At 39.9% G+C, this 24,121-nt stretch overlaps 1 protein-coding gene across 1 annotated transcript in view; it reads right to left on the reverse strand.

The window, feature by feature from the left end:
- Nucleotides 1–24,121, reverse strand: part of NCKAP5 (NCK associated protein 5) — a 355,478-nt gene that overhangs the window by 282,539 nt on the left and 48,818 nt on the right. The window lies entirely within an intron of this gene.

A 24,121-nucleotide genomic window follows, 5' to 3' on the forward strand; every position in this document is an offset into this window, starting at 1 on the left:
CATCACGTGTTGCCACATTTCTCTGAGGCTATATAAAGCTGTAATATGTTCACTAATGAATTGTATGGTATGTTCAGGCCATATGGCTCCCCGGAACTGTACAGAACAATGCTGCAGTTATGGGGGTACAGAACAATCACTTTCTGACATGTACATCATCATGTGTTTATGAAATGTCTCCCAGGGAGACCCCATGCTAAAACAAACAGTCAATATTTTATTGTTTTCTCTCTCTTGTGCTTGTTACAATTTGGTTTATGTTTTATTTGTTTATAAAACCATTTGTGCTAATAACCCAACCATATTTTTTATTTTCCTCCATGCCCTAATTTCACTGCTGCTAGGGCAATACAGAGGAGATGATGGGCTCCAGTATTTTTGTTTCAGAACTTCCAGCTGCTGACTAATTTACCTTGTTGGAAAAGCAAACATGGCTGTTTCTCATATCTACACTACATTTTCTTATTTCCAAATATGAAGTTACAGGAATCTAAGGCAGTTAATATGTCAGGTTTTATTTACATAGCTCTTCAGTTATCATATGGAGCAGCATCTCTGCTCAACCTTTTGGATTATAGGAGGATTTTTTTGAAAGACAAAATGCTATGGTATGAGTTAAAGTATGTATATAAATTTAAACAAACACAAATAAAAAGCAGAACACTTGGGCTATCTCTGTGCATTATGGTAAATGAAGCCATAATCTCCTAATACCCCTGGCAATGAGGTCTCTCCATTAGCTAATAGCTGGTTTAAAACAGTCTTATAATAATTCTACCAACTAAATAAACATTTTAAAATACACACATGCATAACCATTCTGATTTACAAAGCAGAAAATGTACAGCATTATGTTCCACTGTCTCTTTTTCAGTCATTAAATTTTCAATAGTGTAAGCCTGCATGCAATGGTGTGACCCATAATAAAAATACCCCCTTGAAGTTAAAGCAGCTTTGAGATCCCCACCCTGCTCCCTCACAAGGTGGGAGCTTCCTGGGAAAGCAAACCTACCTTAAACAACTGGAGGAATGATAAACCATGCAGGGCATTGGACTGGGCTGGATCTTTTGGGTTCCTGCAGCCATCCATTGTGGCTATGAAAATCCTGGCTGTGCTCAATCAGAAAAGCAGAAGCGTGTTCTCCTCCTCAGCACAAGCACTGCTGCCTTTCTGCTTCTTGTCAATATTTAACTAGTTTGTCAAGTTGAATTATATCTCCTGTCCTAAATCCTACTCCTTTAATTCAAACTAAGTGGGTGTTCTTCCAAGGCAGCTTCTTAGTCACGTATTGATATCTTATCAAAGTCATTTGTTTGGCCTGGAAGGTTTCTTCCTGGATGCATTTTCATATATAGGTGATGCAGTTCCCAAACCAATGCACCAGAGAAACCAGAGGAACCACCATGGTGAACAAACAGCCATGATTTCTGTGTTCCACAGCAACACCCACAGAAAACAAGGGCTTTGCTGGATTTTCAGCACTTCTTGATCACTCTTGGCCACAGAATGAGAACATCACTCCCAATAATGAGAGGAATTCCAATATATACACACTTTTCAACAAGCTAGCATAAAACAATGTGTTTTTTCAGACATTTTTTAAAGCAGAGGCTGAAGGAAGTGCTTCCTTAGGGCTGATCTCACCCTCAGATGTGGCTGCAGCTGCCTTTTCCCTGCAGCTACTCCAGCATGGCCAGAGCTGGTTTTGCTGTCTGCAAACAAACCAGTTCAGTTGGGCTTGCTGGAGCTGCAGCCACCCACTATTGTGAATAACATCGTATGAATTCATGGTTTGCACCACTTATGCACATTTATTTGCACGTTAAGCGTGTCTCTTAGGCACAGGCAATCTGCCAGCACTGTTCTCAATGGAACACAATTTTGCTTTCCAAATTAAGAGGTACTAATAATACCAAGCAGCAAAAACAATGATGCAAAACCTGTATAGTGCTTCAAGCTACAGTAGTTAACATTAAAGAGTCGATTATTACCAGTTCACTGCAACATTTGCTCTCAGAAGGTAGATTGTTTAAAAAAGAAAGTTACAATGTCTTAGTTTGGTGTTTTCTTGTTTGGGAGATTTTTGGGGAGTGAGTTTCAGGGAATGCTGACTTCTAAAAATAAACTTTGCTCTTTCCAAAAGGAGACAGGATGGGAAAAGGCTACAGGTTTCAAAATAATAGATACAAATATTCCTCACAGATCTCTTTTTCCCTGTCCTTCCTCTAAGCTTTTTCACAAAAAAAAAAAAAAAAAAAAAGAAAAAAAGAAAAAAATTAAATAAAATTATATTTGGAGCCAAAGAAACCAGTTCAAGCAAATGATGGGAGATTCACACCACTCAACTGCAAGGAGCAGTAGAGGTACAAGAGATGGAAGCTACCTAGTTGTATTCTCCAGCTGAACTTCTGGAATTTTGTGGCTGCTGAGCAACTTTTCCCATGTATTTGAGAATACAGATTGTTTACATCCCTGTAACATTGTTTAAAGTAACCTAGCCATTACTAATGACTAATTCAGATCTGAAAATATCCCTGTACACATGGATGTACACAGGGAGTTCCCATAATAAGTTATCAGATCAAGATCACTGTATCACTCCGCCTGACACAGAGGCTGATGAAGAATTGGGAAGATTTCCTGCCATTCCTGCAGGCTGGGCCAGGTTTCACCAGCACACAAGCACAGGAGGCACTCGGTGTTGCTTAGCTCCATTCCCTGATCTCTGTCTCTAAAAGAACAAGCTCTCTGTTTCAGGTCAGTGTGCAGGGGTTTGTCCAGCATGACATGATTTCAGATCACCAAAAGAAGCAGAAGCTCCCATCTGCCTCTCAGCCTGATGGGCACAAACCCTCAGGGGACAGTTATCAGCCAGGGAAATCATATGTGTGATGGTTATTCCAGATAGAAAAGGGTTCTTAACCTACATATACAATCTCTTGAGCAACTTAACTCCCCACCCCCTTCCCCAGTGCTCTCTGGAACCCTCAGCCTGCCCTGGAATAGATGCTGAGCCTCAAACAGTCAGAAGCAATTTTGCACTCTGAAATCCAAACCACGCACAATTGGCCTCTGAAACTAGTGGAACAAATGCTACTCTCTTGCAGCAAGATATTTTGGTCTTTGATAAATATTAACTGACATGCAATAGTCATAGCCAAAGCAGCTGACCCATATTTCATAACTAGTGGAAGTTTTCCCTGACACTATCATTAGAAGCACTCAGCTGCTGGGGGCTGTGAGTCGGATCCCGCTGCAAAACTCCTGCTCAGACCCAGTACCAGATCACCAAGCACAAGATTGCTGCCTTGGCAGGAAGAAATGCATTGGGGATCACTTGAAAGAAGGTTTTAATGTGGCTCCTAACATCCTTTTAATCAGTTAAAATGGGAAAAAGTGGAAGCATTCAAATTATGCCTTATTAGCTGTTATTCTTCACTGGGGAAACTCTGCAGACTCACCTCTGTCAGCACAATCAGAGGGAGGGAGCAGATACTGGGTAAGGGGTGTTTTGTCACAGGGATATTGTGGGACAGAGCTCATCTGGCTGCAGGGATTACAAGATAACACACAGAGATTGGTCATGAGGTCACCTTCCGTGTGACTGAGTTGCTGCTTTCAAAAAATTATCATTGGATGTAACTTCAGTTAAAAATATTTAATAACTGAAATCTGCAGGTCTCAACAAGATTCAGACTAGACATCAGAAAGTCTTTAGAAAAGACTGCTCTCTTGAGCTTAGAATGTGGGGGGGTTTTTTTGCTATGAAGATGAAATCCTTAATGTTTTCAGGGTTGTGTTCAAGTTTGGGTGTTTTCTGCTTTTTTTGAAAACAAATAGATTCAAAATTTGCAAACATAAAGAGGAGTGCAGAAAACCTGAGAATAATCACAATCTGCCTAATATTTTAAGTAATATAAATACCACGAGCCTTGGAAGAAAATGCTACAAACCTGGTACAGGAAAACCTTTGTTTACTTAATGCAATTCTGACTCCTTATCCATTGTTTATTTATTTAAGTATTGCACAAATTTCCCCAGCCAAGCTGTTCAGGTTGCCAACATGAATAGCTTTCCACATCTGCTGCCAACTGATGTCTCCCCTGATGGTATTCAGAGCTGAAGAGCAAAAATTTCACACAGAGCAGAATTAGCTCTTTAATAAATGGGTCTGTGGAGCACTTCAGCTCAGAATAAAGCAGCTGTTTCAGTGGTCATGTGGCTTCTGGGAATTTTCTCCAAAACTTGCCTGTGCCACAGCTCACCAAGGAGTTACCTGCTGCTTCCATCACAAGTTTCCATTTTTGCATTTTTAAATAGCATTTTAAGTGAAATGGGGACCTTAAAGGCATATTTATGTTGCTCAAATTCTACACTGTTTGGGGAATGAGACTAAATTCCAACCTTTAGCTCTCAGTGAAAATTTGTCATGCTTTTCTTGAAACCCACTTGAGCACATTCAGGACTTTGCATGTGCAAAGGGGAACATTTCCTGGTGCACACTGCAACAAATGGAACTCACAGATTCATTTTGAATCTTAGACATGTCAGCTGAGGTCTCACTGTCTCACAGGGACCCCTGAGCTAATTCTGTCAAACTCCCATTGCCCCCAGTGGAAATTTGCCCAAAATTAAATTTAAAAACCCCAGAAAACTGTGGGCCATGCTCTAGGTTTGGGTGAAAAATGAACTGTCTTGGTAGCTGCCACATTTGTGTGCCAGGAATTGTTGTGTGGGATTGTAAAAGGTGCTTACTTTTGGCCTCTGTTCCCAATGAAATCAGTCAGTGATTAAACTTCCATTGACCTCAGTGGGAACAGATTTAAACTCATATTAAGCATTTTTAGATCCAAGTATGCAAGTTTTACATATCAGACAGCATACTTTTCCAAGCACTGTTATAAACCTTTTTCTCCCATCACATGTATTGGCAATGCATTTTTTGCAGTAGATGTTGGACGAGACTGAAGGAATGCAATTGTTTTTCAGTGTCACTTAAATAAATAGAGAATAGTGCCACAGGCTGAATGAGAAGATACAATTTTTTCTAAGCTCATAATGTTTTCCTTTGCCTTGGAATGTCTTAGAATTGTTCATTAAAATTTGAACAGTGTACAGCACACAAAATCTGACATAACTGCCATGCCACCACTGCCATGTCTGCCCCATCACACAACAAACCAGACATGACTTTTTAATGAGAAGCAATAAAAAATGTTCATCAATTATTAAAGTTTTCTTTGCAGTATGTATGGCTGAAAAAAACACATAAGTGAAAATATCACACTGACTACATGTCACTTACACTAAATATTTTGGTTTTCTTATAGTAGGACCAGCCAATATCTTGTTTAGAGCATTGTCTGACAACAATACTTCACTTTTTTAGGCATGAAAGAGTTCAAAACCCTCACTACTGTGCAACACACAGCTATGGCCTTGGGGTAAAAAATAAATACCTGCTTTTCACAGAATGCATTAAGCAGTTCAGCCTTTCCAGAAATAAATTTTCTCTGTGTCCTCTACTTGGATCTTTTCAGAAAGAAACAAAAGGTCTCTGAACCATCAAATATTTTTGAATGTGGCACTGTTAATAAAACTGATAGCGCACAATGTGGAGAGGGTAATTAGTGCTGCAGCCCAGCATTGCCTCCCATGAGTGGGAACACTCTCCCTGTGCAGCTCCCAGTGACCTGAAGGTCATCCCTCTCCACAAGGACATTTGCTGCAAGGTCACTAAGCTTTTTTTAAACTAAAGAGAAAACAAGGAAACTGCTTTCCTCTTCTGCCAACTTCTCTTCAGAGCATCACCATGTCCCTTCCAAACTTTTGCTGCCTCCTGCCCCAAACTATAACCTGAGGAGTGGGAACTTCTTTTGATCTTTGACCTTCATTGCTGTCCATAAGAAGGCAACTTAACTTTCTAGAGGCAGAAAAGACCCTCCTTTGACCTTACCTTCAGTTTTTCTTCATTCATGGATGCCAAGGGAGAATGAAGAGGAAATTTGTTGTTCCCTTCTCCCCCGCCTCTCTCCCTCTTTCCCAGGAGCAGCCACAGCAGCTCTTGCAAAACCTTATCTCCTCAGTGCCTCACCCTATACATCCTATAGTTCCCTTATCTTGCCTGAGATAACAGTCCAGCTAGTGCAGTGGGTATTGGCTCATTCTGGGGTTCTCTAGTGGGTCTGAGGTGAGTGTGTCACCCAAGAGCTACAAACACCATTTCCCGTGCTATCCATAGATTGAAATGCTGGAAAATCTAACATCCAAATATTGGCAAGCCAAGCTTGGCTCGGTGTGAGACTGAAAGGGATCACAGCCCAGGGAAGGATGGCTGCAGGCCATAAATGCAAATAGCTGTGCGATTAACAACATGTTATACCCATAAAATTTAAATCAAACATTGGTCAGCTAAAGGTCATTAAAGAAAGAAAGTCCCTTAGTTCTCCTTTAGGCTGCTCTGAAAGGCTGATACACACCAGCAGGAGGTATGGTGGGCTAAGAGGAATCCACACAGATTCAAAATGTTTTGTTTTGTAAAAAGGAAAATGGATTTGCTCAGTATTATGGTGAGTCCAATCAATGCAAGCAAAGCAGTAACAGACTATAAATTACCAGAAACAACAACAAAAACTCTTTGTTGATTGGAGTGACTATTGTCAATACATATCACTTACCCAGCAACCAGAGAGAGCACTCACAGCGCAAACATTATGAAAGGGCCAAACTTTCTAGAGTGCTCTGGATCCTTTGCAAGCTTTTGTAAGCTGAGTTCAAGAAATGTGAAACTCCTTACTGTCGAAGGGCTGCCTGCTGACTGTGAATAGTCACTTTTGACAAGAGCTGGAGGGGATGTGGAGGTGGTTTCTGCAAGGCTTCAGCTCCTTGAGGCAGCAGAGGAGGCCCTGCAGTGCCTCAGTGCAGGTACCCTCAGGTGTGCCATGCATCAGGTCACTGGGGGATGAGACTGCTTCTGAAAAAACAGATTTGCTAAACTGGACCATTGTCTCCTGCATGAACCAAAACAGCCTTGCTGGCACTACAAATACCAATCTTGTTCTCATCTCCACTGCTGGATGAGTAGAAATTTGCTGGATTTAAATAAAACTGAGAAAAGGCATTTAATCCATGACGAAATTGCCTGTGACCAAGGTATGCCTTCTATATCAATAATTAAGACAAAAGATTATAAACATTACCTGGTAAATTAGTTTAACATTACAAGCTAGCAAAACAAGCTCAGGGAGGCTGAGCTGAAAATCACCATGATAGCTACAGAAAATGAAATGCTGACATGCACTTGAATAGCTGGAGGACAAAGTAGTTTCTTTGGAAGGTGTTTGAGTTTGTGACTTCTTCACACTTTATCAGGGAAATAATAATACTTCATAGCTACCAAACAGTAGGAAAGATCATAAAAGTCCAAAAGTGGCCAACTGAGAAGCATCTATTACACCTGGCCCCAGGGAAGGATGGAAAAATGTATGAAAGTCTGAAGAGAAAAGTGCCTCTATGCAGAAATTACCAAATTCAGTACATCCAGATAAATACTCATGTTTATATTTATGAACAGTTATATTTATGAACATATTGCTATTGCACTATCTTCCTTGGCTTCTTTGTAAAGTTAAAAGGAAAGCAATATAGTACTGGTTTTGTCTGCAAAGTTTTTCTGATGCTGACTTTATTTATTTGTTTATTGCCAAGAAGAAACCTAAAGGATGTGTAAAGTATCTGTTGTGACACACAGCACTTCCCTACTAGATCAAATCTAGGTCTCCACAGACAGCAGACAAGAGCACAAAAGGGGAAGTGCAGATGAACTCACACTAGAATTAGGGGAAGAAAGGATTTAAGGCTGAAGGATTTGAAGGAAAACATACATTATTATATACTTCACATTCACCATTAGGCTACCCTTGGGAGGAAGGGAATCAAGAAGCTGTAAAACAGAGTTTAAAATGGGCTTCTTGGGACTTGAGGAACCACTAGACCTCCATTAGACAGACTTCTGACAGGTCTCCCTGTTAGCATATCCAATATATAAAAATAAAAAGGGCTCCAGCTGGCAGACTATTGTTACTATGGCAGCATAGATCAAGACCACTCAGAACTCTTTGAAGACTTTGAAACCAAACTATTTTCTAAAACCACAGGAAACTCACGTCACGGATATGGCATCATTCCTAGCTTGGAGCTGGGTAGTGACAGCTGCCTTTTCTCTGCTCTCTGCTGGCTTTCCTGAGGAGGCACGTGAGTATCTGGGACCCTTAGGACTCAGCAAACATAAAACTATCCCTCCACAAAGGGTCTGAGCAACGAGGCACACATGACAAATGTCAAATGTTTTGTAGAACAATTTTCTAATTTTTGGCATGGTAATGTTAAATATCACTATTCCTCATCCTGTCCATGCAGATATACAGTAGAAAACTGATGATTCTATCCAGTTCTCCTAAATTTGAACCCTTTTTTATGAAATACTTCAGCTTCTATTGTTGTCTTCCTTTTTGGGAGGCTCTACTCTAATTTTTTTGCAAATCTCTAGAGAACATTTGCAGCACGACTGCTTCCACCACGTCAAGAAGTGGGTGTTGGAATGTTGCTTTGCAAAGTCAGAGGAAAGGGTTGATTTGAAAGTGATTAATGACTGAGAGCTACAGAAGCTTTGAGGATGGAATATGCTGTTTTACACAAAATGTGTTCCCTGCTTAGGCTCTCTTGTTGCTTTACTAGATTACAAAGGGTTTTTCCAATGGGCAAAAGCAAAAGGGGCAGATTGAGCTCTGGGAATTGGTTTTAAATAAGGCTGCATTCTCTTAATCTCTTGTTTCTAGAAGAAAATCCAACAGAAGAGAGATAAATCCACAGCAATGAAAATACATGCATTATACCAGTATTGGTAAAGCACATATTTATTTTTGAACACCCTTAGCAAGCTTAATATGAACTGACTTTATTAAAGGAAATATTTGCCTTCTTGTTGATCACTCATGTATGGACTTGCATCCTTTGCTTTCCACATTTCATTCTTTGAAATTAAGCAGGAATGGCTCCTTTTCTGTTTTTAAACATCAGGTTCTTTGCAACACCCAAGTCAGACAGCAAAATGCAGCCACGTAAGGCAAAGCCTGGTAATGCACCACCTTCCCCTATGGGTCCCACCAGTAACTAAAAAATATTTAGGAGCAGCAGCACCTGAGATCAGAAGGAAAATGTGAATTCTTCCAGTGCTCCAGTAGGGAGCCCACAGAAGTGCATGGAGCAAATATCTACTTTTCCTGTAGGTCACTGGGAAAGCTGGAAGGGCACTCTGGGGGAAATGGGAATTGAGCAGAAGCTGTCAAGGGCACTGAGGAGAAGGGATGCAGTTAACTGGCTGCCTCCTGGACTCTGAACCGTGCAAATCTGAGCTCCAGCAGCATCCTCTGAGTTCAGCAAACACATTTCAGTGCATTCACAGTTTGTCAGGATGGCAACACAGGGTTCAAACAGGGAGATTTGTTTGTAAGTAAATTCTTGTCCCACTACTACAGCTGTGTCAAGCCTGATGCCAGCTGGCACTGGAAGCTGTTCTGCTGCCAAAATTTGCTGTCTCCAAAGCAAATGGGAAGGAGCCAGCATCCTGTGGATCTCAACTGTAAGTAGCCATCCAAGACAGAATATAAGATGAGCTTGTGGAAGGGACTGGAGATCTCCATAGGAACAGTCAGCTCAGAGACACACAGAGAGTGAAAAAGAGAGAGGGAGGTTATCCCTACTGCATAAACAGTTCATTTTTGTCTCCTGACTAATATTTAGGATCAGATTCTCCACTGGGATAAATTAGAGCATCTTTAGCTCTATGTTTGAAAAAATCTTGACATCATTGTATAAACCATACTATTTGAAATGATAAATCTGTTTTCTTTGCCTTACAGTTTAAGACCCTCCAGGCTATTGTTTTCCAGGCTTTTTCCAACATCAGAGAGGCAAGAGACTTAGTCACACTTCATCTTCATGCAAATGGAGACTGCATGTAGTTCCCCAAGTCTGGGTTACAGGGAATGAAAGGAAAATCTTGTACCCAACACCACAAGGCAAGTAACAAAACCAGAAGAAATAGTGGCTGCAAAGTCTGTCCATCTCCAGCTCACATCAGTGGGAGAAGTGGTTTTGTGCCAGCTAAAGACCCAGCCCTCAGTCTAAATATTGACTCAGTGTTTGGCCTCCTGGACTAAACAGGAATTTTCATGAGGCATTTCCCAAACCAGTTGAGTTTGGAGAGCCTGAAGGCCTCCATTTCAACCTTTATGTGATCAAATTTGAGAGCTCTATTTGAGACTACTGCAGAACACAGTCAAAAGGTTTCTTAGCTGCTTTAAAATTTGGTTTTTAATATCTGGTTTTTATATATGCTTGCTGCAGCACATACAACCTAGTAAGTATTCTCCACAAATGCAAGAAAAAAATTCCCTGTAGTCATACCTAAAGCTGGACAAAATATTTAAGAATCATTTTCCTCTCAAGAAACAAGTAATTTATCTGATTCAGGAAATGGAAATCAATCTTTACTGCTATGCCTGAAGTGAAAATTGTCTTCCACTCTTCTGAGAGCTTTGTGTTTTATTTGACCAACTAAGTACATTTTATAGGAACTTAGGAAGAAAAGGCAAATCACAAACATTTGTCAAATTCTTTAAAAAAATATGGCAATATGTGCGAGATTTGTATATTTTAAACAATAAAATAGTAACAGGATTTTTCTGTAACCAAGGAGAAGGCATCAAATATCTTCTGCACTAGATGTACAAGATCAATCTTACTCCAGGACTACAAGCACAGTAAAGTACAAATCTTTACTTAAGAATTTAATTTCTTCAATCTATTTCCATCTCTACAGTCACCAAAAATATGAATTGTCTTTGAAACATATTCTCTCTTGATCCTGATACTCTATTTTCAGCATCCCAACTCTGCTGCAAATTTTGGAAAAATCTTATCCTGAACAATTGCCCTTTTTTCTCTGGCACTGAGCTTGTTGGCTCTGAATTGCTTCTCTGGATTGAACTCTGCTCCTTTGCAGGCTCTGTCAGTGATATGCTGCTGCATACACTGATTTAGAGCTCATCAATGCACCATCCTCTGCTCTCATCATGTCTCACTAGCTGCTGGAGCCAAGGCAAAAGGTCTTGGTTAATTACTTACTTCCTTAAAGGGTGTTTGGAAGATCACAGAAGACAGGTATGTTACTGTTAGCTGTAATACTGCTTGTTCACTCAAAGGCCATCAAAACCTCCTCAGATCAAAGTTCCTCACTGAGAATTCTCACTGTGCTGTATCCTAATGAGTACAGACTGGGATCTGAGTCCTCAGGGCTCAGGAAAGAGAATCACCTCTTTTAATCTGTAACCTTTATTGTTGCTGTTTTCTTTGACTACTTAACTGTGGCCTTAAGTGCTCTTGTGCACCAAATCCCAGCCTCCATTTCCTAAGGGGTTACCCCACCAAAAGGACAAAAGCTACATTAGCCTCAGGTTTGACAGCAGCCACATGCATTGGGATTTTTTTTTTCCAATAGAAGATAAAAAATGCATTTTTCTGCTCCCATTTCCAGTTTGCTACATCTGCCCATGATGGGGTCCTTGCTGTTCACCCAGTAGTGACAGCAGTGAAAGTAAGAGTGTGTCAGCAGCCGCTCATTCAGAGCCCAGATTCTGGACACAGCCTAATGGACATTGCTGGTGGGGACACACTCAGGGAGTGCCATCTGTGCTCAGGGAAATTGCCTACATCAAATGGATGGGGAAAAATGTGTGTCATGAAGAGAAGGAGAAAAATTTATCTGTTTTGCAAGGCTATCAAGGATTTCAATAAAGGGCAGTAGATGCATTGCCTTTGATTAGCTCATAAATGCCCTTATTGCCATTCTGGGGAAATGAAGCTCTACTTAACAGACTCTGCTCTTTCTCACAGAGATGGGAGGAATTTATCTCTGATGGCTCCTCACTGAAAGCAAGCCATCATTCACATCCCAAGAAATACTAGGATAATGAAAAGGGCCATACACTGTGCAGATACTTCCCCCAGTTTCTCTTTGGAAGCTTATTAATTATCAGAACTTTCTGAGAGGTTTGTAAATCACGGGGGGAATCTGCTTAAATAATCTATGAATGTGTGATAATGCTCTTTTTTTGAGAGTTTGCAAAGTCCATGGGCAATTCCAACCCCACAGCAGCATTCTCTTTTGGTCTCCTGAGTGTGTGAGGATCCCCAGTCTATAACCATGACACTCTTGTGTTTCCTATTAAATAATACAAAGCAGCAGTGATCATTTACATGGATTCAGCTAAAGGTCTTTATTTTATTATACCTGTGCCCTTTTAAGCCACTTGTTTGCATTTGTCTTAGGAGATGTGTTAACTTATAAGAAAAACACACAAAGGCAAAAAATGCCTGGACGAGAGCCACGAGACAAGAAAAGGCTGAAGTCTGCTTGAGAAAAGGGATCAGACAGGCCCACACCTAAAATAAAGAGAAAAAAGCTGCAGGCTGTGCCTTCCTGCAGCTCCTCCTGCCCAAGGTCACCACGGGGGAAGGAGCAGCTTTAGAGGGCTCCCCACCTTCCACTTCCCACCCAAATCCAGCTGGGGACACGAGGTGCCCACACGCAGGTGCACAGAGATGCACTTCATAGATTTGTGAACCAGCTGGAAAGATTACAGTCCAATAATTTCACAGGCAGCTTGGTTGGAGACGGCCCAGAGGGCTCATTCACTTAGGGGGGGGAAAAAGGAGCAGGGCTGACTTCTGCAACACAAGTATTTACAGAGGCAGATCACAAATCCAGTGGTTTTAGCTGCTCAGTCACGGGGAATGACTTGGTAAGGCCAGAACAAAACACAACACTTGGGAAGAGCTTAATTTCATTGTCTGAAGGTTCCTCTGCTGGGTTCAACAGGCTTGTTTAGGCAGCTTTTCTGGGTAACAAAAGAGTTTCACACTCCAGCATCCATGAGAGATACAATTTTCAGCTGCACCGACACGCCGCAGCCCTGGCACTGGCCCCGCTCTGTGCGCAGTGAATGTAATTAGGTTCTGGTCACTGGGCTGTGGGCAAACACCAGCTCCCAGCCCACACAGTAATTAATGACAGCACAATGACATCCAAAATCGACACACTTCATGCTGGGGAAGGGGGATGTTTGAGGGCTAGGAAATCATGGGCTGTGAGTTTTAGAAAATCTTGTGATACAACGCTGAATGGCACAAATACCCAGAATGTGCATTGCAAACTGAGCAGCTGCAAAAAAAAAGCACAGTTCTCCTTTCTGTACAGTACCAACAAGTGCATAGAGAGTAGCTCACCCTATTTTTAGGTTTCTCATACATTTATCTCTATCCCTATCTCTTCTGCATCACTTCCTGAGCTTGCTAATTAGTGCATTGAGCCATACATGTGGGCATATAAATATAGCTTAGATATAAAGACCTTGTGGGTTTGAGTTTTAAAAATATCCCTAAAAATAGATGGCAATTGTGTCTAATAGGGAGCACAGTTCTTCATATTTCCTTCCTTGCCTTCATTTTGTGCGTACAATATAAACAGTTATTAAATATAAACAATTATTTTACCATCATAAATAATTCAAGTCATTCCACAAGATATCAGTAATGTCAATTGGATTTCTTCCCATCCATGAACATTTCCTGTTTTCTACTATGCTTTGGGAAAAAAAAAGCTCAGCCTTGATACATCAGGAGTTGAAAACATGTCTTTTCTCATTCACAGCCTTTGGAGTCCACTGTGAGCCCAAAGTCACAGGTTTGTGCTTCCTGAAATTTGTGTCCTCATTTCCAAGTGTCATCCTGCAATTCATGCAGGGCTGGACAACCTATGGTAGTTGTTAAGAGAGCACCATAAGGGAAGTTGATTTTGCCCCTAAGTGACATAAGTCCTCACATCATTGGCCCTGAAAAATATGTAATCCATATTAAATAAAGCCCTGAGCCATTTGCAATAATATTTTCTCAGATTTAAAAGGTCATTAGAAGGAGAGAAAAGGTTGAGGTAGAACTTTTTGCAGTGGATAAGAATAACACAGCACAGATGTAACATTTCTGGTGGATGATCCACCAGGTCCTTGCAAACATTAATTAAGCCTCACATTTTCCTTATGAGATAGGTAAACACTGTGGCTCCCTGGCTCTCTGATCTGTAAAACAAGGCCAATAAAAGACTTGTGACTCATAAGACATCACAAGAGCCAAGAGCAAAATTAAAAAAGACTTTGCAGCCAGCCCACATTCTAGCAATGCGAATTAACTCAGTCAGTGATGGGATCCTGTGCTCTGCTCAGGCAGGGTCAGATCCTGTTTCCCTCCCTTGCCAGCTACAGCAGAGTCCTGGATGTTCTGACTTCCAGTTTTGCATAACTATAAATAATCTGCTACGTCTCATTCCTCCAGGCTCCAGTCATCTGTAATTTCCAATATGACTTTTTTTTCCTCCTCCTCCTCTACTGCAATGCTTTGATGCTTAACCCCTTGGTGCTTTTCTTTGCAGTTGGTGTTATAGGAAGCCTCAGTAGAAAGGGAAGCTGTGAGCCAAATGATGAACGTGTTCAGCATAGTCCACAGCTGTGAGAAACTGAATGATAACAAAAACCAGCAGGAAAGTGTTTAAATCCTCCCTTCTGTCCTCAGATCTGAATAGCAGCAGGGTGTAAGTGGCTCACGGACATTGTACCTCTCATCTTCACCGTGGGATGAATTTCACTCAAACAGCACAGTCATATCCCACAGCTTTGGTCTCCATTCCTACCTATTTTCAGTTCTGAGATAGATCCAGCAGAAACTGTACCTGATAATAAATATTAAATCACACTTGTGCTAACCTCCAAACGCAGCTGTGCACGTACACATTCAAAGTGCTGCACCGGACAGGTGGACTCAGAGATGAATACATTGACTCAAGATGAAAACATAAACAAAAGAGGAATCAGCTCTGTTCTCCAAAATTTCTATTCTGTTAGGCTCTATATATTGTATCAAATAGACAATCAAATTATCTTTTTTATATAGTTGGTCAAATACCTTCAAAACCCTGTCTTGCAAAGCACTTGGGAAATGAATGCACTAAGTTGTTTAGGACAGAAGTTTCAACTAAGTGCAGATTCATTATCAGAATCATTGTTTAGAATTACATATCCAATTATTAAATCTGAGGTCACATTTGCCTAAGTTATTGAGAAAAATGTATGTTATTATTTTTAACTCTTTGGGCCAACAGTACTTCAGGAAAGAATTTCACTTTGTTCTCTTTGAAAAACCAAAAAAATTGCTAAAATTTTTAACTGTAGCTTTTGTCCCTGTTGCAGAGACATATATTTGTCAGCTCAGAAATTCGATTTATTGTGGAGGCTGTCAAAAGAATCAAATTGATGGCGGAAAACAGTGATTAGATAGATATGAATCCTTCACCTGAGTATAACAACACAATGAGCTCTACAAGCACCACTGCTTTATTTTCACAACTAGATGCATTAAAATTTATCAGTATTTGTGTCATTTATAGAAATAGTGTGTTAATATCTATGTTTCACACAGAGTGCCCATTTGATTCTACACAAATACAGAAATTTGCTGAGGTCAAAAGAAGGTCAAAGCAACTCTTGGCTTGTGCATGAAAGTCCTGCATCATTAATGAGATGAGAAAGGAAGGAGCACCTTCAGGCACGTGATCCAGCAGAAGGAGTCTCTTGATCTGGATCCCCAAAGTTAATTTCTCTGCATCAATATTTCAAATGCATCAGGTTCAGGGGAAAACACACTTGCCCAAAACAACAGTTTGGCTTAAAATCAAAACCTGTAACCTGCAATGTGTTAAGTGCCAATGTTCTTGGAATGCTTCCTGGTTTTATGAATACAACCTTCAGTTCAAGTGCTGTCATGCAACGAGGATAAGAAGATATTTTAAAAATAAAGGTATAAAATGCACCATACCAGACGGATTATGGCTTAAGAATATAAATGAATGCAGAGTCAAGTCATTGCTCATAAAGTATTATTTCAGTAATCTGAAAGAACGATCTAGAGAAAGGGATGGTTGGTATGCAGTGATAAATACACTCATAAAAATTTGAAAAGCTCACAGGTTTCTTTAAGTCTGACAGCATCGGAAATCCTGAGCTCTACCAGCCCAAGCAGCTTCCAGTTGATTCAGACATAACATGTTCTGGGACTTGAGGAAGTGTCTTTTAGTACAGTGCTGGCCAAGCTGAACTTGCTTTTCAGTTGAATATTCACTGAATATTACATTTTACTTAGGTTTTTCTTGTACTGATGTGACAGTTCATCACAGCTGCCTACAACTGTCAGCATCTCATTTCTCCAGACAGCGAGGCCCGAAATTCATTCCAACAGCCTGAGTAAAATAAAAGAGCATAACATCCAGAATGCTGGAGACACCTCATGCTTGGGAACCCAAGTGTGGTTTGGACAAAAGTTATGAACTGAGGAGATGCCACTGGAGCTGCCAATTTGAGTGAGCCTGAAATAAGTGATTCCTGAATGGGTCTCTCCCTCCCTTTGTGTGGAAGCTTCCTCACTTTGCACAGAATAATTAATTAGGCAGAAAGATTTTTTTGTTCTGTAGTAGGAGATTTAGATTCCTATTCCTGTACCAGTGGACAGTCAATTATTTATACAAAGTAGAAAAGAGTCAACAAAAGGGACTGTGAATGCCCCATGCAACATAATGACCTATTGCTCGGAGGCTGCAATGCTCTCGAGGCAGAGGAGAGAGCTGAACCTCATAAAAGCAGGACAAAATCATCTCCTTCTCCCTCAATAATAGAGGTCTTTTGCTGGTTGGCTTTTTGTTTTTTTGGTTTTTTTTTTCCTGAAATGAGAAGGAAAATGTGACCCAAATTCACAGGCAGTTTCCAGGCAACTGAACTTTGCCAGAACATGTAAGGAAGCTCTGAGAGGCTATGTGCTGCCCTGCTGGAAAAACTTAATGGATGGCAGCTGTACCACCAGGTTCAGCAATGACAGCCAGCACCTTCTGAAAGGCAGGGGGGAAGAGCTCCCAGCCACTAAAGAAACACTAAATACTGATCATCAGGATGTACTGTTGCCTCCAAAGGATGATGATCCAGATCTTGAAAGTGATGGGAATCCTCCCCCTCACCATCTAGAATCTTGTTTCTATTTCTGCTGTATGAAATTACTATTAACGCTTCTTGCTAGGATTTTGATATAGGAGGGCAACTTAGTGATGCTCTGTAAAATGTGGGTTTGGGGCAGGAGAATAAGCAGGGACTTCAGAATAGGAGTCACTTTAATCTTTTTCTTTTTTAATACATGGTGCATTAATGATGTGTTTTAAAGGTTTTTGAAGGAGAGCAGTATCTTTTGCTATTAATGACACATTTTTCTGAAGAGACAGGAAGACCTGGGAAATAGTAAGAATTTCTTCTGATGCCTCTGCAAGTAGAGTGGTGAGGTGAGCTTTACACTAATGATGGACCAGAAGGCCAAATCACCTCTTCACAAGAGGCTTGAGAGGCAAATTTCCTAAAATGCTTTGAGAGAAAGGTGAGGTAATGCAGGACTACAAAGTGAGAGATGACCTGACAAGTAAGCAGACAGGAAAATTAGTCTCTCCCTTCAACAGACTTAAAATAGTGGTGTTTACATCCAACCTGCTTAACAGATCCTATGGTCCTGGGGTAATAGATTACTGAAGAAAAGCAGAGTTGGCCTTCATTGCATGCTCTGAGCAGCTTAGGGGAAACTCTTCCAGTCAAGTTCTCAGAGTTCACTCTCTTACTGGGTGCTCACCATCGTACATGCTGAGTTCGCTCCATGGCTCAGCCATCAGAGCAGATCCTCAGGATTTTGAGGGGGATGGCTCCTGTTGGAAGGGAGAATCTCAGGTTCCTGAGAAGTTAATTCTGAGATTGTCTTCTGGAGACAAGCCTTGCAGTTTTACCCTGAGGTTCAATGCCACAGCAGAAAGAAGCCTAGAATTTTTCGGTATCTTAAAACATAATCAATTTATTTAGTAAAAGATTTCTATCCATATCTAGTTCTGGGTAAAGCAATGTTAACTAGCCCTTGAGATAAAAATATGCCAAATGCTACCAGCAGTCTTCCTTATTCTTCCTAGACAGATGTGAATGCAGACAGAGATGCTTAAGAGGATAATTGCACCCTGGCTCTTTGTTCACTGAAGAAATCCCCTGCTTGAGCTTCTGCTCCCTTCTTGCACTGAGAAACCCAGCAGAGCAGCTCATTGCAGAACTGGGTAGAACCATAAAAAAACAGTACAATTTATTTTGTCTCATTCTTGTTTTAGCTATTGCTAGTTGTCCCATCCCCAAACCATATTCTTTGTCTTGAAGAAATAGACAGGAGAGATACCATAATCAGTGATTATCTACTGTGCCATGTGCACACGAACAAGGTATTTCAATAACTCTGCTAACCTATCATATTATTCCAATCATAAATCAAATCAAGGGGGGGGGAATTAGATAAATATATAAGCTGATCAAAGGCAAAAGAACTGTAATCTCTCAATTTTTCCTAGAAATGAACAATATATTTTACAATAAAATAATAATGAAAATAATTATGTACTGTTTTGAATAAAAACATTTCAGAAAAGATATGTTTCTTCAAATTTGTTTTTTCTTTGTGGATTGAATGATCTTATTCCACATAAATATAATTAGGGACCCGTTCTTGTTTTAGTTATTCTACTGACACTGGTAAAATGCATCACTCTTGAGATGCACATTGTCTAACACTCTGTCAGTTTTGTACTTTTTTTGCCTCATGCCATTCAGCATGCAGGGCACAGGAGAGGAGGAGATCTCCTTTCTTCAATTAAACATACAGCTATTTATTTCCTCTGCAGTCAGTATTTTCTTTATGATCTCTCAGATAAAGATGTGGGAAACAGTTTGTGTCTGGATTTGCAAGGCAAAACAAAGCACAGTGTGACTACTGTCGAGTCTTACATTCTTCTGTGTGTCACAGTGAGTGAACTTAATTACGGTTCATTAACTCCAAATCCAGTTTCTCATTCATGTACCCAACAGTGTGGTATCAAATAATCTCTCATAACTTCAGCATGATGTTCTTAAATCAATGTGAACTTCTTTTAGATCAGCATACCCTATAGTCCTTGCGTTTTTCAGCATATTTATAAATGGAAACGTGGCACATGATAATTAATGATTTCAGAAGACAGTTTTGAAGAGAAATAAATTTGGATTATCAAATCTCTTCCCCGAGGACAGTCTGATTGAGTACTTCCAAAAGTTCCTGTTCAATATCTTTAGCAGAAAATGCCCTGCTGTGCCTGCCCTCTGGTTATTGGTTTCACCTGTAAACAGTTCACTGCCACTGCTGACTTCACTAAACATCTTCTTTGTACTTCAATCTGCATTTTATGTGAACTCTGGAGCTATTAGCCACTAATATCAATAGCATTGCACAGTCTAGGAACATTTATTGGTCCCCTGCTTAGTTTAATGTTTCTGCCTTAGTACCGTAATATTATTAATAGTCACAAAGTACATTAAAAGAAAATTAAGTGTTTATTTTGTTTAGGCTTTCGCCACTTTACCTACAGCCTTTTTCCATTACATTTGCACATAAATGAGCATACACTACATTATTTTAGTGCATCTAAAAGTCAGGGTTTAACTCCCCTAATCATATTCTATTTTCAGTCATCTTTCAGGCTACTCTATTTTTTATTGCAAGTGCAAGTATATTATGGTAAATCTATACATATATTTTATAGAAATTGATAGCATGAATTTAGTAGCTAGTCATCTTGCTAATAGACTTTATTTGCATATTTTTCTCTCTCTTTTAAAAGAAATATTTTGAAAAAAACATTTTGTCTTCAGTAGAGGCATGACACAGCCTGCAGAACGTGCTCACATCACACGCATTCTAAAATAGCTTGTTTGCTGCTTGTGGTGCTTCTTTATTGTTCCCCTCAGTTTCATAGTTATAAAACCAAAATTGAGGTTTTAATGCCTATTAAGATCAGCATTGATTCAGATGTATTTCAAACTGATGTGCATACAATCCAGAGACGGTTGCCTTCCAAGAGACAATGATATTCTGAAGTGTCCACTTTCCTGAGGAACCATTGGCCTCCACGGACAATGTGCTGCTAAAAACTCATCCAACTCATATCTGGCCACAAGAATAGGAATGAAAGTGCTTCCCATGGACATCCACAATTATGCATGAGAATAGCATTAACTGCATTCCTTCCAAAGACCAGCTCCAGTACATATTCATCTTAAAGGAAGTAGAGGGTGGATAAATTAAAGATTACACGGTTAACAAGTATGCAAAACTGCAGCTGCAAAAAGCCTCTTTCTGTGTGGGGCAGGCTTTGTGCAGAGCCCTGGTGGGCACAGCCTGGGCTGCTCCTCTCCCACCGCATGGCAAAGCCTGCCAAGGCTGAACAGCCAATCTGAGAGGTACCAGTGTGAAATGGAAAATAAAATAACACCTCTTTGGGTGAAAATTTAACCAGGCCCATAATCTCTTTAGTAGAGAGATGTTCATTGTTTTCCCCATCCAGATAATTTACCTCCCCACAAGTGTCCCAGTCAGTTCTGCAGAACTTACACAACCCTGTACAATGGCAGCATGAACCACCTCAGTCACAGGAAATTTGGTTGTGAAGGTGCAGCTCTAGAAAAGCCTGAAGGGCCCAGATCTCCCAAATGGTCCTTGGAGAGGCCTTCTGCCAGCCTGGCACAAGTGTCTGGTACTTTGTGTCAGATTCAGCTCCCTGGGATTAGAGTGATTAAAGCTTAACACTTCTAAACGGCTTAATGAAAGACAGGAGGTGGCTTACATTTTTTCTGTCTCTAATTTTTCCAGCATTCAGGGGCTTAGATTATATGGCAGGAGTCCCTGCACCATAGGAAAAGTATTAGGTTTTCTATTCTTTCACTATGAATCCAGACTAATAGCTCCAAATTCCTGCTCCCTGCAGACTGAAATGCAATTCTTTGAAATGTATGCATTTGTTGGGCTATATTCATTTGTACACATAGCTAATTATAAAGTAATTAGTATTATCTCTATACATCTAAACAGGCAAGCAAAGGAAGACAGAACCATTTATTATAGTGACAAAGGGAATCAGCATTTTCTTATCATGAAAATGCAAGTTATCTTGTTTTCTTGTACATCAGTGTAATTAATCACTGTGTTTAACGTTCATAGATAATAACACCCAGTATCTGCTTTGATGAGATATAAACAAGCATATTATGAATCACTTCACATACAGACCATCCTAATTGCTAAAATTACTGTCTCCATGTCTGTTGTTCCTGTAGCAGCAGTTAACAAAATGAAATGCCTCAAACACCCCCATGCTTTGACAGCCAGCTCTGCTGCTGTGCTAATATGGTGTTTGGGATTTTTATTATGAAGCCATATTCTTACTATACTTACAATTTCATCAAGCCAGAGAAGTCCAGGGGTGGTCACTGTGTGATGCAAGGCATAAGCAAGGATGTAATCAAACTTTCTATAGTGGATGACTGAGGGAGTGAAAAATGCTGTCAAATTCACTAATTCACTGATCCCACCTAAATAAACCTCTTCACTGAATGGAAAACAAAAGGGAAAATTTACTTTTATCTTTAACTGAGTAATAAAATAAAATTTAAAAATAAAAGTACTGTTATCAGTTAATTGAGATTGTCTTCAATTACACAAATACAACTGACTAACCTTTAGGGCTTTTCATTAATCAGGGTTCATCAATTCTAATCATCTGACACTCAAACACTCCAATTGCCATGTCAATGTAATTACAAGTTGCCAATTCTGCTGACAAAGTTCTCAGGTTACAAATACAGTTATCAATGCAGGGTAAGTAATATTGTGCCACACCAATTTCACTTTCCTGAAGTATTAATGCTAAACTGGTGACAGATTTTATTAATGAAATCAATCTTCAAATATGTACTCAGTCATTATTTTTGGTTCAGAACCAGAAGCAGCCACTGCTTCCTAATCCCACATGATATTTTATCACAATTAATAAACACAATTGGAGTTATGGTAGAGTTAATCTTCATCTTCAATCAAAATAATTAAAGTTTAATCTTCTAAGGGTAATTTGTTTGACCCCATCCTACCAAAAACATTCTGCTCTACGGATTGTGACAGAGGGCAGAAGGACAGTCAGGGTGTAAGGAACCAATTCAGCAGTTGCTTTAGAGCATCTTTCATGCTGCACTTACATCTAAATGCAAAGTGTAAAGACTGCTCATCACTACAACATGACTTTCCAGTTAAATAATATATTTGCTGCCTACAAAATGTGCACAAATTCATTTAAACAGCAGATAATACTATCTGTTAGTAACTGAAAAGCATTCTACAAGCTGATGCAGCTACAGACATCCAAGCAATGGCCAAACATTACACACTGGAAAAGTTTCATTGGCTTCCATCAGGCTGATTATAATTATCTTCTCATTCAATTGTTGCTTTTCACTTCCAGAATTGCTACAGGATACTTAGGAATAAGTTTTCAAGAAGAGATATCTCCTTTCCTCCTTGCATTCAGCATTCTTTATCTTTTTTTTTTTTTAATAGATCAAGAAAAAAGCAGAGAAAATCTTTCACAGTATGACAAAAACACCTTAGAGCAATGTGATTTGTGACAAAGCCCAGTCTGAGTTTCAAGTATCAGAAAAGGAAAGAACAGCCAAACTAGGTCAGATCAAGGGCTCTGAAACTGGCCAGCAGAAGCTGACAAAGTGAAAGTGTTAAGAGGATGGCAAGCATATTGTCATCACAGAACACTTTCAGACAGTTCTAGTCTCAATTTCTTCTCCAGTAATTCCTAAATTCAATTTTCTTCCTTGAGTGCTACTGAAAACTGAGCTGACATTTTCATTAAACTATCTATAGTAACTATAATGCCTCATCTGTGAGCAGTAGTACTTAGCTCCCATCTGAATATATTGAACATATTGAACACTTATCTAATCACCAGCCCCTAGAGCAATCATCATTTAAAAAATTAAAATATAGTTATGAAATAGAGCTGAGCAGTAAATACATCCAATGATCTCCTGGATGCTTTCAGACATTTGAAAGCAAAAAGACAGAGATATTCTAAAGATTTTGAGGATTTGGTTTTGGTTTCTGAGGTTGGTGGCTTTTTATCCACCAAAATCACAGAAGGGTCATTAGAATTATTAACTCATGGGTAATCCCTGACTTTTATGACTGTGTGTCCTAAACAGTTATAAGATAACCAAAAGGAAAGTTTAAAAAAAATAATTAAGACATGACTTGCTAAATATTGTTGGTCATGTGCATTGACATTTGCAGTTGTCTCCCTGCTCTGCTTGCAGAACTCCTTTTAACAGAACTGTCAGATTGTGCCCATATTGAAAGAAAGAACAATAATATTAATTTACTTCTATCTTGTAAGAGTTGCTAAGCAAACTCATGCTGAAAATTTACATCAGCACTCCAGCTTGCCAAGAGTAAACATGTAGTTGAAAGTAGGCAAGGTTTTTGGCTTTATTTAATTTTCATAAATAAATTACTATAGTAACAACATAGGCATGTACCTATACTAGTTTGAGGCTGTATCAGCTCAGGTCTTACCTCACATTAAATCACTTTGAGTATTTTTTGACCTGGTGCCAGTCCTGCTCAGAATATCTGTAACCATGCTGGAGTCAGTGAAGCCTTGAACTTGCAGGCTGCAGCACAGGCTTTGCTGTGTGCTGCAAACAGGCTGCTGACGTCGGTGAGAAAGACACAATGAATAAATAGTGAAATATCGATAAGGGTTTGGAGGAGGAGAGCCCAGAGAAACTGCTTTCACCTCGTAGATTTTTGGTGTTCACTAGGAATGTACATTCCCACGTGCACTTTGAGAGCATTTGACACTTTGTAAACCTCATTGTTCAGGAACAAAGTGGGAAAGCTGCATGGGTTCATGGCACAAATGCATGGCGAATTCAAGAATGCAAGCCTGCCCTCAAATACAGACTCACTGTGTTTCCACATGACCACCAAGCTGAGGCACATGTGAAAAGCCCCCAGAGAGTC

The sequence above is a fragment of the Ammospiza nelsoni genome, chromosome 7 (assembly GCF_027579445.1).
Source record: "Ammospiza nelsoni isolate bAmmNel1 chromosome 7, bAmmNel1.pri, whole genome shotgun sequence".
NCBI classification, from domain to species: domain Eukaryota; kingdom Metazoa; phylum Chordata; class Aves; order Passeriformes; family Passerellidae; genus Ammospiza; species Ammospiza nelsoni.